The sequence below is a fragment of the Neofelis nebulosa genome, chromosome 5 (assembly GCF_028018385.1).
Source record: "Neofelis nebulosa isolate mNeoNeb1 chromosome 5, mNeoNeb1.pri, whole genome shotgun sequence".
Lineage (NCBI taxonomy): Eukaryota > Metazoa > Chordata > Mammalia > Carnivora > Felidae > Neofelis > Neofelis nebulosa.
This window is the reverse complement of record NC_080786.1, coordinates 56,666,442-56,686,177: the sequence shown is the minus strand read 5'-3', so window position 1 is coordinate 56,686,177 and position 19,736 is coordinate 56,666,442. Positions and strand designations below refer to the sequence as shown.

The window sequence follows — 19,736 nt, the reverse complement described above, 5'->3', positions numbered from 1 at the left end:
AGCAAAATATGTTACATCAAAATATACCACCCTGGCATACTAAAGAAATAGCTGCTGCAAGGAGGACAATCTGACCCTTCTTTGCACTGCCTCCCCTTTGTCCCTGGAAAGCAGGAGATAAGTCTTCTATGTGAAAGATACCTTCCTTGTACCAGGAAAATAGAAGACATCTTTATCACCATAGTGAATTTAGGGCTTAGAAGGCACTAAACAAAAACCTTATTACTTTTGTCCCATTTACCCTATCCATAGCCCAAACTCCTTTGTCTTGTCAATTCTTTGCAAATTTTTGTCTAAAAGGTATAAAGGCTTCCTGTTCTGTTCGCTTCTTTAAGTCTTCATTCTCTTATGAAGTCTTCCTTATACATATATTCAATAAAATTTGTATGCCTTTCTCCTATAAATCTGTCTGCCAGTTTAATTTTTAGAACCAGCCAGGATCCTAAACAGTTGAGGAAAACTTTTTCCTTCCTTACACTTCTAAGGCCATGGAACATGAACTGTTCTCCTAACTTTGTATCCCGTCAAGTTTTCCAATTCCCTGGGGTAGGCTCACATCTTAACCTGCTCCTTCATTTCCTTATTGGTCTTCTTGCTCTGGTAGAGATTAGAGTGTGTTGTAATCTCTGCTGGCCAGAATGCTCAGATAACTGAAGGTCCTGTTATTATCAGCATTCTCTGCTTTGAGGACCTCGCAAACTCACATCTGTGCTTCCTCAATCTGGTGTCCCAAGATTCATTGACACCCATGGAAGAGAAAACCACGTATCAGTCCTCTCTACCTTAACTACTACAGAACAGTCTTCTTTCCACTTATGTGCCTTTAAACCCCAGTGGTCCTTTGGTTTCGGCAAGAAAGATAGATTTGGAATTCTCAATGGTGGAACGAAAGCTGGGGTTCACGGTTATGTTTCCATAATCCTCTACCTCTTCTAGTGGAAGCTTCCATGTGCTGTAATCCTCCTTGTTCTCACCTCAAGTTTCTAGAAACAAAGATCCTCTCCCATTGCTTTATATCTAATTTAGTCTCGTTATGTAGACATTCAGATTATGTTCAAGGATACTTTGAACATTTTCTTTCAGGTTCTCTTCATTCATCCATCCAAACTTGACCTTGTGCTCTTTTCTGGTGTATTAGTTTAGGCTCTTTGTTGACCCAAGTGGATAATCCAACTCCTTGTTGACTATCTCCACTATATGAATTTTCAGGAAACTTTTATTTGATTGATGCACATATGCTTTATTTTTAGTCACAAAATAGGATTGTATACACATGGGCATGCATCAAGCTTCCAATATTTTTGAAAGGTATCCTAAGTGCATATAAAATTTCCCCCAAACCTTTAAGTTTTAAATGTCACCCTGAAAAATGCAATGTAACTGTAGTGTCTACATAAACTTCCTTACAGTATTTGTAGTTGAATCTGTAACATTTCTGGGATAATTCTTGTGCTGTCATTTGTAATGAATTCCCTCCTTAGGCCATCAGTGGATGTTCTATGTATGCACATAACAAATCTGCAAGAAACAAAATGTGCAAGTACAAACTTTGGCTTGTGAAGTGCAAGGAAATCAATTTGACCAGTTCAAATTAAATTATTTTCCCCACTGAATATAATTTTAGAGGAAAATATACCAATGCAGCTTAGTCTAATGGAATACTTTGGTGAATAATGATGTGACATTTGCAGTATCTCATTTTATTTCTAAGATAAAAGATAATGTACAAAATAAACAACTAATAATAAAATGTATTAGATACTTACTCTGCCAAGTAGTCTTAGTACTTTAGATGCATTTTATCCTTTAATAAACATAACCAAATTAGTAGTGAGTTATTATTTTCTTATTTTATGGATGAGGACATTAGAGTATATACAAATTAAGAAAGTTGTATTAAATCTGGCAAATGACAGATAAAGCCTGATTTTAAAACTGTGTTATCTGAATCTATGTCTCAATTAACTGTAGCAGTATGGAATTTTATTTATGAATACCTATGTAAAATAAGAAAACCACAGATGAAGAATTTTAAGTAAATATATCTGAAAAAATTTGAATTATTAAATATGATTCATACAATTGTAAAATACTTTAATAACCATGAAATATTTCTAAATATATGGCTGTGGCAGCTGGCATGGCATGGAAGAAAAAATGTAAATACTGGATTCTCAAGTATTAGTCTTTCCTGCATAAATGTATTTTCTCATTTAAAAAAAATTCTCAATTTTATAAATTATAGAATGGAACTGTTCTGAAAGAGGTTTATGTGAACTTTAATGTTAATCATTAAACAAAAATCTGTGTGCACAGTTTTATTTTTCAGTCTTCTTTACTTTCAAATTTAATATTAATAAAGCCCCCTTTAACATAGGCAAAAAATACTGGGTTATAACAGTTCAGGTAGTATATTAAAAAAAGAACGTCCTTCTTATAAGCCAAAAAGGGCTGCTTAACATGAGGCAACAAAGATGACATACTAAATTTAAATATTTGTTTTTTTTCTTCTACACAAAAATATACAATGGTTATATAAATGAAGAATGTGTAAGTTATACATTAAGCTTAGAATCCTTTGTAATAAATTACTATATGGACAGAAAAATTAGAAATATTATGTTCTAAGGCTATCCATATTTTAAAATGGGGAATTTAAAAAGCTGCTCATAATTTTTTACAAAGAATAGCTTTATTTATTTCACTTTGTGTTCACTTAATGGCCTAGGTCAGTCCCAAAACTTCTTGAGTTGCATACTCCCTATTCTGTCCTGACAATTCAGTCATGGCTGAACCCTGGACCAATCCTCAACAAGACAATTATATATTTATGTGTCCTGCAAAATTTTGTCCCATTGGAATCAGTCCTGCTGCCATTACCTTGTTCAAGGCAACGATGTTTTATTTAATTGTTCATCTTGAGTCACAAAATAAGATTAGAAAAGTTCAACATTTATTAATAGCTATGGTTTCATATGGTTTAAGCCCATTTTTGTATTTCAATAAAAGAAAAAAGAGGATACTTGTTTCCTCCCTTCCACCAAAAAACTTTCCCGCCTGGTTGTCACCTGAATATTTTTGTTCCCAAATTACCATCGGGAAAAATAAAGTAATCTGGAAAATAATGAGACTACACATAATGGCATTTTCAAATCTGAAAGGTGATAATCTTTTATATCCATGATTTGGATTCCAATTTGTTATCAAGGATGGCATATTTACTTCTGTTTTCATTGGTCATTTCTTGAGACAAAAGTAGAGAAATCCTAATCAATAAGGGAAAGCTACTTATTTTATTTATTCATTATTTGGCATGTATGTGTATGATTGATGTTCTTTTATTTTTAAAATGCTTTGTAAGGAATTTGGTTATTTATAATAATGAAAAGAAACCCTGTGTGTGTTATTGTTTTATAGGGGGAGAATTTCAATGTCACTCTGTCATGGGATTCTGTACTTGGCAGGTGTGCTTAAAAATTTGGCTACACAAGCCTGTTCAAAATGCTCCAAGACAGGACAGCCAGGTGGCATATGCCACATCATATACATATTGTGTTGCCCTTCAGCAGTCAACAAGGAGAACTCATCCCCTTTATTGCTCATCCTAATGACACACATCCAGAATGATCAATATACATGCTAAAAGCAAAATAAGAAGAGAGACAATTGATTATATTATCTACACGGAAGAAATTAATTGCTTGGACATAATTATGAATAACTCAAGGAAATAAAGAGAATTGGTGATCTAAATATTTTAAAAATGCATTCTAAAAGATTTTTCTTGAGCAACAGCAGAAACTTCTTTTCTCTTCCAAAGTTGACTGTTGTAAAATTATATATAATTATGTAAATAAAAACATTATTTTTCAGAGAGAAAAACAAAGAATCATCACTTGGGTTGTGAATGTATTTATCAACATTTAAAAAATATGGATTAATTTGTGATACCTATTAGGGACATGGTCAAGTTTTTTAAGTTCATTGGAAAGCACAACTAAGCAGTTTTCATGAAGACTGATAATCTTATACTATTGCTAACTTTCTGTAAAGTTAAACAGTGCCTAAGATACATGAGTATATTCCGAAACCAAAATTTACACAAGATGTTATCTATTTTAATAAGGAAGTGTGACCTAAAATTTAGGGTTTTCAAAATCAGTTATTACTAATCACATTTTATCTGTGATAAGGCTTTCATATAAATCAAGCTTCAAAAAAGATCAATCATTATGTATAGTCCTAAACTATTTAAACACTAAATAATCGATAAAATATTTAATCCTTTTTAGAAACACTATATGAGAGCTCCTAATATTTACTCTATCAGAAAAATGTGCAAAGACTACTCAATTGTACTTCACAGCTTACCAGTTTACCTTTTTATTAAAAAAAAAAAAACTGGACTCTAGCATTCAACATTAAATGCTTCCCATTGAATTTTATATACTCAATGCCTCCTGATGTCTATTTAGACACTAACAAAAAATAAGTAAAATTATTACCTTGGTAGTAAGAGTGGAGCTTTGTTTTGTGTTTTGTTTTGTTTTCATATTAACATCTGATTTGTTTTCTAGGAACTAGATTCTCCATAAGGAAATAGAACAATTTATCTAAAATATCTTCCAAAACTTGTAAGCAAAATACATTTTATATGTTAATATCCTTTGCTTGAGATACCAGCTTACCAGTTTTCTCAGTCTATGAAATTTTAAGATACAGGGGTGCCTGGGTGGCTCAGTTACACATCCAACTCTTGGTTTTGACTCAGGTCATGATCTTGTGTTTTTTTTTTTTTAGTTCTAGCCCTGTGTCAGGCTCTGCACTGGCATAATGGAGCCTGCTTGAGATTCTCTCTTCTAGCCTCTCCACCACTCGTGCTGTCTCTGTCTCTCTCAAAATAAATAAACTTAATTTTTTTTTAAGATTTATCCAAAACACATTTCACACATGTATTATTTAGTATGAGTCTATCTCCAGGTAACAGAAAGCATAAACAATAATTACACAAATAGTGCTTTGTTTCACATGTACCAAGAAGTCTTGGAGTTAAGTGGCTGCTAGATTAATCTTAGGATTTTATGGCCAATTATTTGTTGTTTTTGTTTTTGGTTTTTAAATAAATTTTCTTGTCCTCTTATGCTCATAAAATTGTGCCATCCTATACATCCTGTTTGCTTTCAAAGTAAAAAGAAAGGGAAGGGGGAAAAAAACGTAAGTACATCTGTGTTTATTGTCCATTGATATGTCAGAGACCCATCACCAGCAGCATGGAGAACTAGGTGAGTGAGTATTTGATGTTCATGGCATACATAGGCATGTGAAAAAGGGAACTAGTATTGGGTATATGGACCAAGAAGAGGCTCTAAAGCAACCAAAAGCATTGATTTGGGTTCTTAGGGATTGTAATCTGGAAGACACAGAGTGAACCAAACTCCAAGGTGTGCTTCAAATTTCAAATGGGGAGTGTGCAGGTTCATATAACATAGTTACATAAATTATTTTGAAAGAATTATGATTGCTGCTGGCAAAGTTTAAACTATCTCCTACATGATTGGCTATTTATCTAGAAGTGTTACACTACCTCTCTTTCAGTCTGAAGTAGAAGGATGTGTTATGGGAAGTGGCCCAGTTGCAGTTGACAAGGTGGGGTTGAAACAAGTCAAAACTTCATGGAGTTCCAAGAAGTCAAACAGGATACAGGCAGAGGCCCTACTTCCTCAGTGTCCTTTTCACTTTTCTTTGAGTGGCTCTTTTAGCAATACCTATTTCATCTTGAATCTTCTCAGTACAAGAGTGAGACCAACTACAATTATTTCCAGAATATTATTAGCAAATATTTACAAACATATCAGAAAAATATAGATTAACAAATGGAAATCCTCTTTTGTCTGCTTTTATGAGTTTAATGGGGCACCCCCAAAAAGATACACTAAATGTCCTAACTCCCATTATCTTAGTATGTGACCTTAAGATGAGGTCTTACTGGGGTAGGATGGGCTCTAACTCAATGTGACAGGTGTCCTTACAAGGAAAGGGGAGAAGTAGAAAGAGAAGATGGCCATGTGAATACACAGAGTTACAGAGACCCGTGTAAAGAGGAAGGCAAATATCACAGTTCTGCTCCACAAACCATGGAATATCTAGTGCTACCAGAAGCTGTAAGAGGTGAGAAAGGATATTCTTCTGGAGGCTTGGGGGGGGGGCGGGGATAGCTCTGCCAACACCTTAACTTTGGTCTCCAGAAACAGAATAAATTTCTGTTGTTATAAGCTACCTGGTTTGTGGCACTTTGTTACTGCAGCCCTAGAAAATTTATACCCAATGTCACTTTACTTCACAGAAATAATTTGTTGAATCATAGTGAATTTTTGTCCCATAAATTTCCCTATTAGTGTATCATATGTATTTTGTGGGCATTTATTATTTGTCACTTGTTCATTGCCTCATGTTGCTTATCATCACCTGTAAGACCAGGAGCCAGAGTTGAAACTAACTTCTTGGTGGACTTTCACCCACTTCATCTTCTTGATCTTCAGCATCTTCTTGAACCATGGTGAGTGCATCTATCACTCTTAGTCCCTAAGGTTTCTATAATGCTGGTGTAATGGAGGCCAAGTGGAGCCTGTTTATCTTAAAGTAAAGCTTGCTTTCAAGTTCTGGGGTGTTAATACCTACCAAGAAAACATACTAACAATGCAGGATGGAAACTAATGAATAGATGGTTCCCTAAATTCGCAATTCTTTAAGTTTATTTTTCAGTTTTGAGACATAATTGACATATAACACTTTATAATTTTAAGGTGTGCAGCATACTGACTGGACAAACATACTGTGAAATGATCACCACTGCAAATTTAGTTAGCATCCATCATCTCAAAGGTATCAAAAAAGAAAACCAAACCTGTTTTTTTCCTTGTGATGAGAACTTTGAGGATCTACTCTCAGCAAGGTTGAAATATACCATAAAGTAGTGTTAACTATAATCATCACATTGTATATTGCAGCCCTAGTACTTATTTTATAACTGGAAGTTACAGCATACTGACCACCTTCATGTACTTTCCCCATCTCCTACACCCCTGTCTCTAGTAGTCACAGAGCTGATCAGTTATCTTAAAAGAAACAAACAAACAAACAAACAAAAACAAGGAAATGGAGGTAGGAGGTTAGGGAGAAGATTGAGTAGAGGGGTAAGAAAAACTCTATTGCTGTTGATCTTTGATACTTCTCACATTAATTTAGGTGGTAAAATATGTCTGTTAAATTAGTTGCAAACAATACTGATACTGTGTCATTCTTCTATACTGCATGAGATTTAAAAATTCCCCTAAAATCATTTGTTAAAATTAAAAAAAAATAAAAATTTTATGGCAAATAGGAATAAAAACATGATTATTGAATCAGGATAAATGAAAGGTTAGATTTATAGCTATAATGGATATATAATCTGTTTGAAAGTACTGAAAAAATTGTGTAAATATGCACATACTTTTCTACACATTACCTAACATTCATTAATGTTTATAATTGTACTTGGGAAAAATTGTAACCAATTGCATATAAATGGCAATAAAAGTTTGTACTGGGGTTGCCTAGGTGGCTCAGTTGGTTAAGCATCCAACTCTTGATCTCGACTCAGGTCATGATCTCACATTTTGTGAGTTTGAGCCCCACATTGGGTTCTGCACTGATGGCGTGGAGCCTGCTTGGGATTCCGTCTCTCCTTCTCTCTGCCCCTCCTCACCTTGTGCTTGCTCTCTCTCTCAAACTAAATACTTAAATTTTTTTTAAATTAAAAAATATAAAAGAAATAAAATTAAAAACAGTTTGTTCTGCATGTGAAAACTTAACCTCACGCTAGATTATTGTGTCTGCACTATGCATTTTCAATTTGTTAACTCTCCAGCATTTTAAACCTGAGAGATAAAATTTTATTCATTCCAATGCAAATAGAAACAAGACTTTCATTTTGGACTAGGCATAGGATAAATAATTTTCAAAAGGATATTTTAGATAGATAAACATACAAATTTTTTCTTAGTAAAATTTCAACTCCTAGTAAGTGTAGTGATAGTGCCTGATTAGCCCAGCTATGAGGATGAACACTGTAATATCCAAATCCTTGCAATATGGGAAAAGGGAGACAGAAAATACTGAGTTTCATTCTGAAAGGCAATATTTTATGTTTTAAAGGAATATTTATTCAGGAATTTACTATATAACTTTTTAAATTTGAACTGTAGTTGACATAATTATTTTATATTTGTATGCATTGTGAAATGGTCACCACAATGTCTAGTTAACATTCATCACTTTATATAGTTATATTTTTTCTTATAACTTTAAGAGCTATTCTTCTAGCAATTTTTAAATATGCAGTACAGTATTAACTGTAATCACCTTGCTATACATTACGTCCTCATGACTCATTTATTTTATAACCAGACATATGTAACTTTTGACCCCATCACCCATTTTTCCTCATTCCTAAACCCCCACCTCTGGCAACCACCAATCTGTTTTTTTGATCTCAGTTTTTGGGTTGTTTGTTTGTTTTGCTTCTTTTTTAGATTTCACATATAAGTGAGATCATACAGTATTTTTCTGTTTGACTTATTACATTTAGCATAATAATTTGTTTTTGTTTTTTGGTGTTGTATGATTTTTAACCCCTTGTATTAAACCCTACTTGTTTGTGGTGAATTATCCTTTTAATGTATTGTTCAATTCAGTTTGCTAATATATTGAGGACTTTTGCATCTATGTTCATCTCTGATATCGGGTCTTTGTTTTTGTATTGTTTGGTTTTGGTATCAGAAAAATGCTGGCCTCATAGAATATATTTGGAAGCATTCCTTCCTTTTCTATTTTTTTTTTGAATAATGTGAAAAGTATAGGTATTAACTCGTCTTTAAATTTTTTTGTAGAATTTACCTGTGAAGCCATCTGGTCCTGGATTTTGGTTTGTTGGGAACTTTTTGTTACCAGTTCAGTTTCACTACTAGTAATCATTGTGGTCAGATTTTCTATTTCTTCCTAATTCATTATTGGATGAATAGTATGTTTCCAAGAATTAATCCATTTCTTCTAGGTTAATTTGTTGGTATATAATTTTTATATTAGTCTCTTAAAATCCTTTGTATTCCTGTGGTGTTCTTTGTAACTTCTCTTTCATTTCCGATTTCATATATATGAGTCCTCTCTCCCTCTCTCTTTTGATGAGTCTTGCTAAAAGTTTATAAATTTTGATTATCTTTTTAAAGACCTGGTTCTTAGTTTTATTGATTGTTTTTCCTATTTTTTTGGTTTATATTTTATTTATTTCCACTCTAATGTTATTTTTATTTTCTTCATTCCATTAAATTTGGGATTTCTTCTTCTTTTTTATGTTCCTTTGGGTGTAAGAGTAGATTGAGACTTTTCTTCTTTCTTGCAGTTAAGTTTGTATTGCTTTAAACTTCCCTCTCAGAATTGCTTTTGCTGCATCCCAAAGTTGTTGAATCCTTATTTTTTCATTTTAGTTTGTCTCCATGTTTTTTTTTAATTTTTAATTTTTTTAATGTTTCTTTTTGAGAGAGAGTGCATGCAAGTGGGGGGAGGGGCAGAGAGAGACAGAGACAGACAATTCTGAACAGGCTCCACTCTGTCAGCACAAAGCCTGACATGAAGCTTGAACCCATGAACTGTGAGATCATGACCTGAATCGAAGTCTGCTCAACCAACAGAGACACTCCTGTAGCTCTCTCTGTTTGTTTGTTTGAATTTTATCTTTGATTTCTTGGGTGACTCATTTATTGTTTAGTAGAATGTTGTTTAGCCTCCATTTATTGGTGTTCTTTCCATATTTTCTTATGATTGATTTCCCATTTCATACCATTGTGGTCAGGAAAATTGCTTGATATGATTGGTCATCTTAAATTTATTGAGACTTGTGTCTTAACATGTGAATTTTCTTGGAGAATGTTCCAATAGCATTTGAAAGGAATATTTGCTGCTGTTTTTGGATGGAATGTTTATCTGTTAAATCCATCTGGTCTAATATGCTATTAAAAGTCTTTGTTTCCTTATTGATTTTCTGTCTAGATAATCTATTGATGTAAGTGCAGTGATAAAGTCCTTTACTATCATTGTATTACTGTCAGTTTCTTCCTTTAGGTCTGTTAATACATATATATATTATATATTTTATATATTTAAATGCTATTATGTTTGGTGCTAGATATTTAAAATTGTTATATACACTTTTTGGATTGATCTCTTAATCATTATGTTATGTCCTTCTCTGTCACTTGTTATAGTCTTGGTTTTAAAGTCTAGTTTTTCTGATATAAGTATTACTACTGCACTTTTATTTTTGCTTCCATTTACATGGAATATCTTTTGCCATCCCTTCATTTTCAGTCTATGTGTCTTTGAGTCTGATGTGGAGCTCTTATAGGCAGCATGTAGATGGGTCTTTTTTGTATCCATTCAGTCACCGTATAACTTCTGATTTAGTTAATTTACATTTATAATAATTATTGCTAGGTATGTAGGTATGTGCTTATTGCCATTTTGTTAATTTTCATATTCTTGATTTTTGTAGTTCTTTTTTGTTCTATTCCCTTGTGATTTAACGATTTTATTAGATTCCTTTACCTTTTGTACATATTATAGGTTACTGTTGTGGTTATCAGGAAGTAAATATGTAATATTCTATGTATTTAGGAGTCTATGTTAAGTCAATGATTACTTAAGTTCAAACACATTGCAAAAATTCTACATTTTTACATTCCTCTATGTCTTATGTATATGATTTCGTATTTTACATCATTTTAATTTGTAAGTCTCTTAAGTGGCTTTTATAGGTTTAATTGAGTTTACTACTCTTGTCTTTCAATATTCATATTAGTGATTGAGATACTACATTTACTATGTGTTTACTTTTCCCAGTGTATTTTTTTCCTTTTATAATTGCTTTCTTTACAAACCTTTCCACTTAAAGACATTCTTTTAATATTTCTTGTAAGGAAGTTTAGTATGATTAATTCCCTTAACTTTTGTTTGGGAAACTATTTCACTCACCTTCATTTCTGAATGGTAACCTTGTAGTATAACTATTCTTGATTGGTGATTTTTTCCTCTCAGCACTTTCAATATTATCATGCTACTCCCTTCTTTTTTTTTTTTTTTTTTAACATTTTTTATTTATTTTTGGGACAGAGAGAGACAGAGCATGAACGGGGGAGGGGCAGAGAGAGAGGGAGACACAGAATCGGAAACAGGCTCCAGGCTCCGAGCCATCAGCCCAGAGCCTGATGCGGGGCTCGAACTCACGGACCGCGAGATCGTGACCTGGCTGAAGTCGGACGCTTAACCGACTGCGCCACCCAGGCGCCCCTACTCCCTTCTGACTTGCATAGTTTCTGCTAAAAATCAACTGCTAGACTTAAGGATTTATTTTCTGTGTAAATGTGTTTTTTCTCTGGTTTTTAAGATTCTCTTCATCTTTAATTTTTTCACATTTTAATTACTATGTGTCTTGTTGTAGACGTCCTTCTATTCATCTTATTTGGTATTCTCTGTGACTCCAAGACCTGGATATCTCTTTCCTTCCCCAGGTTTGGGATGTTTTCAGCTATTATTTCTTCAAATAAGTTTTCTGCCTCTTTCTCTCTTCTCTTTTTGGCACTTTCCCATAATGTAAATGTTAATACACTTGATCATGGCCAAGAAGTCTGTTAAACTGTTTCTTTCTCTGTTTTCTGTTTTCTTTTCTGTTTATTCCCTCTACTCTACTTTTTTTTTTATTTTACTTATTGTATTTTTAGCTCTGAGAGATTTTTACATTTTCTATTTTCTTGTTAAATTTGTCACTTGAGTACATCCATTCTTCTTTTTTAAAATTTTATTTAAATCCAAGTTAGTTAACATATAATGTAAAAAATGGTTTCAGGAGAATTTAGTGATTCATCACTTACATATAACACCCAGTACTCATCCCAGCAAGTGCTCTCCTTAATGCCCATCACCCATTTAGCCCATTCCCCACGCAACATCCCTCCAGCAACCCTCAGTTTGTTCTCTGTATTTGAGTCTCATATGGTTTGTCTCCTCCTCTCTTTTTATATTATTTTTCCTTTCCTTCCTCTATATTCATCTGTTTTGTTTCTTAAATTCCATATATGAGAGGAATCATATGATATTTATCAATCTCTGCCTGATGACTTATTTCACTCAGCATAATACATTCTAGTTCCATCCACGTTGTTGCAAATGGCAAGATTTTATTATTTTGATTGCTGAGTAATATTCCACTGTGTGTGTGTGTGTGTGTGTGTGTGTGTGTGTGTGTATTCATCAGTCAGTGGACATTTAGGTTCTTTCCATAATTTGGCTATTGTTGATAGTGTTGCTATAAACATTGGGGTGCATCTACTTTAAATCAGCATTTTTGTATCCTTTGGATAAATACCTAGTAGTTCAATTGCTGGGTCATAGGGTAGTTCTATTTTTATTTTTTTTGAGGAACCTGCATACTGTTTTCCAGAGTGGCTGTACCAGTTTGAATTCCCACCAGCAGTGCAAAAGTGTTCTCCTTTTTCTGCATCCTTGCCAATATTTGTTGTTTCCTAAGTTGTTAATTTTAGCCATTCTGACAGGTGTGAGGTGGTATCTCATTGTGATATGGATTTGTATTTCTCTGATGATGAATGATATTGAGCATCGTTGCATGTGTCTGGTAGCCATCTAAATATCTTTTTTTTTTAAACTTTTTTAACGTTTTATTTTTGAGAGAGCATGAATGGGAGAGGGGCAGAGAGAGAGAGAGACGGAGACATAGAATCCAAAGCAGGCTCTAGGCTCTGAGCTGTCAGCACAGAGCCATGCAAGGCTCAAACCCACAAACCATAAGACCATGACCAGAGCCGAAGTCAAATGCCTAACCGACTGAGCCACCCAGGTGCCCCCATCTAGATATTGTCTTTGGAAAAGTGTCTGTTCATGTCTTTTGCTCATTTATTCACTGGATTATTTATTTCTTGGGTGTAGAGTTTGATAAATTCTTTATAGATTTTGGATACTAGTCCTTTATCCGATATGTCATTTGAAAATATCTTCTCCCATTCTTCAGTTGTCTTTTTGTTTTATTGCTTGTTTCCTTAACTGTGCAGAAGTTTTTTTTTATCTTGATGTGGCCCCAAGAGTTAACTTTTGCTTTAGTTTCCCTTGCCTCTGGAGACATATCTAGTAAGAAGTTGCTGCAGCCAATGTCAGGTTGCTGCCTATTTTCTCTGTGATGGTTTCCTGTCTTACATTTTGGTCTTTCATCCATCTTGAGTAAATTTTTGTATATGATGAAAGAAAGTGGTTAAGTTTCATTCTTCTGCATGTTGCTGTCCAATTTTCCCAACATAATTTACTGAAAAGACTGTCTTTTTTCCATTAAATACTCTTTCCTGCTTTATTGAAGATGAATTAGCCATATATCTGTGAGTCCATTTCTGGGTTGATGATTACAGCTTGAAGTCTAGAATTGTGATGCCTCCAGCTTTGGTTTTCTTTTTCAGAATTGCTTTGACTATTCAGGGTCTTTTGTGGTTCCATACAAATTTTAAGATTTTTTTTTGTTCTAGCTCTGTGGAAAATGCCAGTGTTATTTTGATAGGGATTGCATTGAATGTGTAGATTGCTTTGGGTAGTATTAGCATTGTAACAATATTTGTTCTTCCAATGTGTGAGCATGGACTGTTTTTCTGTTTCTTTGCATCTTCTTCAATTTTTTTCATAAGATTTTTATACTTTTCAGCATACAGATCTTTTGCCTCTTTCATTAGGTTTATTCCTAGGAATTTTACAGTTTTTAGTATAATTGCAAATGGGATCAATCCCTTGATATCTCTTTCTGCTGCTTCATTATTGGTGTATAGAAGTGTAACCAATTTCTGTACATTGATTTTATGTACTGCAACTTTGCTGAATTCATGGATCAGTTCTAGCAGTTTTTTGTTTTTTTTTTGGTGGAGTCTTTCAGGTTTTCCGCATAGAGTATCATGTCATCTGCCAAGAGTGAAAGTTTGACTTCTTCCTTGCTGATTTGGATGCCTTTTATTTCTTTTTGTTGTCTGATTGCTGAGACTAGGACTTCCAACATCCCCTCTTCTTTCAAGTCCAGTGAATATCTTTATGATAATTACTTTTAGCTCTTTAACAGATAGATTGTTTTTTTAATTTGTTTAGTTGTTTTTCTGACATTTTGTTTTGTTCTTGGAGAAAGCTCTTGCAGATCACTTCCCATAGGCACATGTCCTCAATTCAGTCAACAAATTTTCTCTAGCCATAACCCAGATGTTTTGCAAACTGCTGCCACTGTGCAGGGTCTCTGACCAAGTGGTATAGTAGTCTGGCCCTTTAAGAATAAAGTCTTGGTTTCCTAAAGCCCTCCAGCTCTCCTGCAGTTAAGTCCTTCTGTTTTTCAAAGCAAGTCATTAAGAGCGCATCTTCCCAGTACAGGTACCTACTGCCGGGGTGCCCAATGTGGGGTCTGATCCCCTTGGTCCTCAGGGTGTATCTTTTTACCCGTGAACATTCTCACTTGTGGGTCACCATGCCAGAAGTTCAGTCTAAACCACATCCCTGGCCCTCCTATACCTCTTGATTTTTTTTAAGTATCCATAGTCTGCTAATTTTCTGTTATTTTCAGAGTGAAAGGCATTATATGATTTGATGTGTCTGTGGGAGTTAAGCTAGGGATCCTTCTACTCCACGATCTTCCATACCTATGAGTGAGCAACTTTATTACTGTTATTTTGAATTCATCAGGTAGATTGCTGATCCTCATCTCATTAATGTCTTTTTTGTGATGTGTTGCATTATTCTGTAATTTGGAACATATTACTGTCTCCCCATTTTGTCTCTGTGTGTGTGTTCTTATGTATTAGCAAATCAACTACCTATCCTATTCTTGAAGGGACAGTCTTCTATAGGAGATGCAAAATGGAGCCCAGTAGCACAATAACCTTTAACAACCAGAGCCAGGCTCTCAAAGCCTACTTGCTTTGCTTGGGCTGCATCTGAGGTATAGGTGCGGGTGGGGCTGATGCCCTCTCTGGCTGCAATGCATTTGTGCTGAGACATGGGTGTAAGCAGGTCTGGTGCGTAGCTCAACTGCCATGTGTGGCTGCAATGCAGCAAACTTATGGGGGGGGGCTCTCAATTGGGCTGACTGTAGCATGTAGCTACAGTAGAGCATAGAAGTCAGTGGTTCTGATGCTCATCCAGACTGAAATGAGCAGGAATTGGCAGTTCTGTTCAATCCTGGCTACAACATCTGGTTGTGCCGTGGGGATGGGTGGGGTTCTTAGCTGGGTGCATATTCCAACCCTAGCAGTTTAAAGGAATAGTTCCTAAATGGTGAACATTGGCCTTCACAGGGTAGAATGAAGTCACAAATAGGAGACCAATCAGTGTCTCCATCCCTGCTTTCTTCCTCTTCCTTAGTTTTTTTAAGATTAGTAAGTTGTTCTCTTTCACATGTGGCCTGGGTGCTTTTCAAATTAGTGGTTTTACACAGAGTCCTGAGGTGAGCAAATATGCACAAGGGCTCTTTAAGAGGTATTTCTTTATTCCATATAGATTTATGGTTATCTTGGATATTCCTGTTGGTTTTCAAAGACTAGCGTTTAGGGGAATCATCTTTCAAGCAGGATCTAAAGGTTAGGGTACCTGGTATGGAGGATAAACCCCTCACTCCTCAGGAAAAAGTTCCATACTTCTGAGATCCCTCCTGATATGTGGATCTATGTGGATTTTCAGCAACACGGTATGTCTGTCTCTCTTACCTGTTTTAGTGTTGTCCTTTTGTCTTTTGGAGAGGCTCTGTTTATCCAACTTTTTGGCCTTAGTGGAAATTATTCCATATGTAGTTATATGTTTGTTGTATCTGGGGAAGAGAACGAGTTCAAGATCTTACACCACAACTTACACCAACTCCCCTTAATTTCTCTTTCTGATCATTATTAGTGTATAAAACTAACAAATTTTTGTATATTGATTTTATCTTTCAACTTTTAGAATAAGAGAATTCAGAATAAATGAATTCAGAAATGTTGGAGTGTTTAGGGTTTTCTATATGTAAAATCATGCCATCTGCAAAATGTGACGGTTTTGCTTCTTCCTTTCTTATTTGGATGTGTTTTAATAATTTTTTTTCTTGCCTAATTTTTCTAGCCAGGACTTCCAATATTATGTTGAATAAAAGTGATTAGAGGGAATTTTTATCTTGTTCTTGATCTTAAAGGAAAAGTTTTCAGGTTTTTACCATTGAGTATAATGTTAGCTGTGGGCTGTTATACATGGCCTTTATTATGCTGCTTCTATATCCTCTTTGAGACTTTTTATTATAAATTATGTTGAGTTTTGTCAAATGCTTTTTCTGAATCTAGTGAGATGATCATATGATTGCTAATCTTTGTTAGTGCGGTATATAACATTGATTTTAGATATCAAATCATCCTTGCATCCCTGGAATAAATCACACTTGATCATGGTGTATAAACCTTTTAATGTATTGTTGACTTTGTTTAGGCAATGTTTTGTTGAGGATTTTTGTATTTATGTTTGTTAGGGATATTTGTCATTTTCTTTTCTCATGGCATACTCATGTAGTTTTGGTTTCAGTAATGCTAGCCTTCTAAAATGAAATTGGAAGCCTGTTTTCTTCTGTTTTTGGAAGAGTGAGAAAAGGACTGGTATTAATTTTTTGAACGTATGGTAGAATTCACCAGTGAAGCTGTTCATCTTGGACTTTAGTTTGTTGTGAGGGCTTTGATTTCTTGTTCAATCTCCTTAATATTAACAGGTCCATTTAGATTTTCTGTTTCTTCATGATTCAGTCTTGGTAGGTTGTATGTTTCTAGGAATTTATCCATTTCTTCTATATTGTCCAATTTGTTGGTGTACAATTGCCCATAGACTGTTATAATCCTTTATTTTAGCTGTGTTTTTTTGTTTCAAGTGTTTATTTAAATTATAGTGAGTTATAGAGTCATATTTGGTTAAGGAGAATTTAGTGACTTTTTCGTCAGATATAACACCCAGTGCTCATCACAAGTACCTTCTTTAATACCCATCATCCAATTAGCCCACCCCTCACCAATCTCCCTACGTCAACCCTGTTTGTTCTCTATCATTGGGAGTCTCTTATGATTTGTCTTCCTCTTTTTTTACCTCCCTTCCCCTATGTTCATATGTTTTTTTTTCTTTCTTAAATTCCCCATAAGTGAAACCATATGGTATTTGTCTTTCTCTGACTTATTTTGCTTAGCATAATATACTCTAGTTTCATCCACATCACTGCAAATGGCATGATTTCATTCTTTATGATGGCTGAGTAGTATTCCTTTGCAGATATAAACCACGTCTTCTTTATCCATTCATCAGTCGATATTTAAGCTCTTTCCATAATTTGACTATTGTTAATACTGCTCTAAAATTCAAGGTGCATGTATACCTTTAAATCAGTATCTTTGTATCCTTTTTCTAGGTATTCTTTTTGATGCAATTGTAAATGGGAACATTTTCTTAATTTTTCTTTTTTTTTTTTCAACTTTTTTTATTTATTTTTGGACAGAGAGAGACACAGCATGAACGGGGGAGGGGCAGAGAGAGAGGGAGACACAGAATCGGAAACAGGCTCCAGGCTCCGAGCCATCAGCCCAGAGCCTGACGCGGGGCTCGAACTCACGGACCGCGAGATCGTGACCTGGCTGAAGTCGGACGCTTAACCGACTGCGCCACCCAGGCGCCCCCATTTTCTTAATTTTTCAAATAGTTGTTAGTGTATGAAATTGTAACAGACTTTTGAGTACTGATTTTGTTTCCTGAAACTTTACCAAATTAGTTTATTATAAGAATTTTTTTTGGGGGGGGGGGTGCCTGGCTGGTTCAATCAGTAGAACCTGTGACTTGATCTCAAGGTTGTGAGTTCAAGCCCCACATTCACCATGGAGTTTAATTTTTTTAATTTAGTTTTTGGTGCAGTTTAAATTTTTTAGACATAAAATTATGCCATCTGCAAATGTTTTGTTTATTTGTTTTACTAATTTGGATGTCTTTTCCCTTTTTTCTTGTCTGATTTCTGCAGCTAGAGGACTTGCAATATTATGTTGAATAAAAGTGCCAAGAGTAGGCATCCTTGTCTTAGTCCCAGGCTTAAAGGAAAAGTTTCAGCTTTTTGCTATGATGTTAGCTATGGGCTTGTAATATATAGTCTTTATTATGATGAAATACATTTCCTCTGTACTCACTTTGTTGAGAGTTTTTATCATGAATTGATATTAAATTCTGACAAATGCATTTTCTGTTTTTGAAATAATTGGATGATTTTTATCCTTTGTTTTGTCAATGTGGTGTCTCACACTGATTGATGTGCATATGTTGATCCATCCTTGCCCCTCTGTAACCAATCCCACTTGATGATGGTGTATGATCTTTACGATCTTGATGATAGTGTTTGCTAATATTTTGTTGAATATTTTTGTATCTATGTTCACTGGGATATTGGCTTGTAATTTTCTTTCTCATGTACTCTTTTTCTCATTTTGGGATCAGGGTATAGTTGGCCATGTAAAAGGAGTTTGAATGTAATCCCTCCTCTTTTACTTTCTTGCAAGAGTTTGAGGATTGGCATTAAAACAAACAAAAAAAAATGTTTGATAGCGTTCATCACCATAGAGCAGTCTGGTTTTGGTGTTTTGTTGAAAGAATTTTGACTTCTGATTCAATCTCCATACTAGTAATTAGTCTGTTCACATTTTATATTTCTTCAAGATTCAGGTTATGTGTTTCTAGGAATTTATCCATTTCTTCTAGGTTATCCAATTTGTCGGGACATAATTATTCATAGTAGTCTCTTATGTTTTATATTTGTTTTGTGAGTTCTAACATCTCCTCCTTCACTTGATTTTAATTATTTGAGTACTCTTTGTTTTTCTTAGTGTAGGTAAATTTTGGTAATTTTTCAAAGAACCAGCTCCTAGTTTCATTGTTATTTTCTGTAATCTTTTTAGTCTTTATTTTATTTCCACTCTAATTGTTATTGTTTTCTTTCTTCTACTAACTGGGCTTTGTGTTTTCTAGTTAACTAATGTGTAAAGTTTGGTTGTTGATCATCTTGTTCCTTGATTTAGGCATTTATCACTATGAATTTCCCTCTTGGAACTGCTTTTGCTGCATAAGTTTTGGTATCTTATACTTTAATTTTCATTCTGTCAAGGTATTTTTTTATTTCTCTTTTCATTTTTTTCTTTGACCCAATGATTATTCAGTAGCATATTATTGAATCTCCACATACTATTCAGTATTTCAATTTTCTTTTTGTAATTGATTTCTAGTTTCATACCATTATGATTTCAGTGTTCTGAAATTTATTGAGACTTGTTTTGTGGTCTAAAATGCAATGTGTCCTTTAGAATACTTCATGTGCACTTGAGAAGAATGTGTGTTCTTTTACTTTAGGATAAACCATGTGTATTTCAAGTCTATGTGACCTAATGTGTCACTTAAGGCAAATGTTTTATTATTGGTTTTCATCTCAATGATCTAAGGGGAAAACATACATGCAATACTACAATAGGAGGGGACTTTATTATCCCATTTTAATCAACAGGTCTGTTAAATTTTATTTGACATATTGAGTACTCATATAAAAATAATTCTTAAGGCTAAAGAAATCACTGAAAGAAGAGGTTGCT

At 34.3% G+C, this 19,736-nt stretch overlaps 1 long non-coding RNA gene across 2 annotated transcripts in view; it reads right to left on the bottom strand.

Moving 5' to 3' along the window:
- Positions 1-19,736, bottom strand: part of LOC131511371 (uncharacterized) — a 96,457-nt gene that overhangs the window by 34,609 nt on the left and 42,112 nt on the right. The window contains exon 4 of one of the 2 annotated variants that reach the window (XR_009261491.1): positions 15,825-15,925. The exons of the other annotated variant lie outside the window; for it this stretch is intronic. This is a non-coding gene — a long non-coding RNA (uncharacterized LOC131511371). The remainder of the gene's footprint in view (positions 1-15,824; positions 15,926-19,736) is intronic. 2 annotated transcript variants of the gene reach the window in all.